Source organism: Varanus komodoensis, unplaced genomic scaffold, assembly GCF_004798865.1.
Source record: "Varanus komodoensis strain SLA01 unplaced genomic scaffold, ASM479886v1 scaffold79, whole genome shotgun sequence".
NCBI classification, from domain to species: domain Eukaryota; kingdom Metazoa; phylum Chordata; class Lepidosauria; order Squamata; family Varanidae; genus Varanus; species Varanus komodoensis.
In genome coordinates, this window is record NW_025336467.1 from 488459 (window position 1) to 490006 (window position 1548).

Here is a 1548-nt window from a genome sequence, read left to right on the forward strand (position 1 = left end):
AAAAATAAAAAATAGAAACCAAATGCTGATAATTGCAAGGAGAAGGCTGCTTATCTCCTTACAGGAACAAAGACCAGTTCCTCCTTGCTTTTCCTTGACAGCTTACCAGTTTGATAGCCGTCAAGGAAAACAAAATTACAAGATAGTTTGGAAACTGTTCAGACAGTTACTGATAGCTACAGCAGTTTAGAAACTGATTCCTTGGAAGGACATCTTGCAGACAATGCTTTCTATTTTTTAAGCCCTTAACTAAAATATTTAATTTTAAAATATTTGTGGAAAAAACCCTTTCACTCACACTGCAGGCATATTTACTTTTAAGAGGTGGTCAACCAAGTTTGGACGACTTTGTCACTGGCTGTCTTTCTGGAGATCAAAATGCCCTGCACCCCAATAAAAATGGGGGGCTGAGAAGGATCTGGAACAAGCCAAAACTGGCTTGGGATCAGGGCCGGGAGAGGAGGCAAAATGCTCTTGCTAATGCCCTTCAGAGCATCAAATCTGCAGTTAGCATTTCATGGTGGAATTGGGTGGGCAGAGGACTGTCAGCTGGAGAATTACAAGGAAACTTTGAAAGTGCTTGCTGATGAGTCAAGAGAGGAAACAGAACAAAGGCTATTCTGGTATCCTGAGCAGGATTACTCAGAAGTAAGCTATGCAGAACTATGCTTTGTGCATGTCTGTTCAGCAGGGCTGCATTTTGGTGGTGCTTCATTTTTCATTTTGTGTATTGTTGTCCTTTCAGAAAACTCATAATGAATTCTCTTTTCTTTTCTTTCTCTTCTTTTCTTAAGAGGGACATCTAAAGCTCCAAAAACCTGCCTACTTTAAAGAGTTAAGACCAATTTTGATCAGCAATGGTCTAAGTTCCACAAAATCTGGAAACTGGAGGCCAAACCTGATGCCTTAAAGGGCACATTTGCTTGTTTGCTTGTTTGTTTGTTTGGGTATTTCTAACCCATCCGTTAAGCTTCATCTCTGGATGGCTCACAATATAAAGCACATGATAAATGCATCATGATAACACACACTTGCATCTCTGGCAAAAGTGAAATGCTAGGACACGTACCATCTTAGCCATAACAAAAAGGCATGGGTCATGCCCTAGCAACACTGGGCAAAGCAATATGACTAAAGTCCATCAGAATGCAAAATATCTTTGCTGGCCTCGGGAACATCATCGCCATCTGAATGTGGCCCTGAAAGGGCAAGGAAAAGCATGCATGCGATAAGAAATCACAATCTGTGAGCAACCAAGGCCTCAGCTTCCAGTTTTCCTAGCTTTATGGAAGCTGAGCCTGTGGAAGGGGCTTTTTAGCACTGAATATATGCAAGCATTTAATTAATCTGGTCACTAGCAAAGCTCAGGGAACAAGGGTTCAATCTGGATGCCAGGAAGTCCTTCCGGGCAGTTAGGACCCCGAGGGTATAGAATGGGCTTCCAGGGGAGGTGACTGAGGCCCCATCGGTGAGGGCATTCAAGGATAAGCTGGACATGCACATGGTGGGCATGTTGTGAGCGGAGCCGGCTGGAGCCGGGGGTCAGAC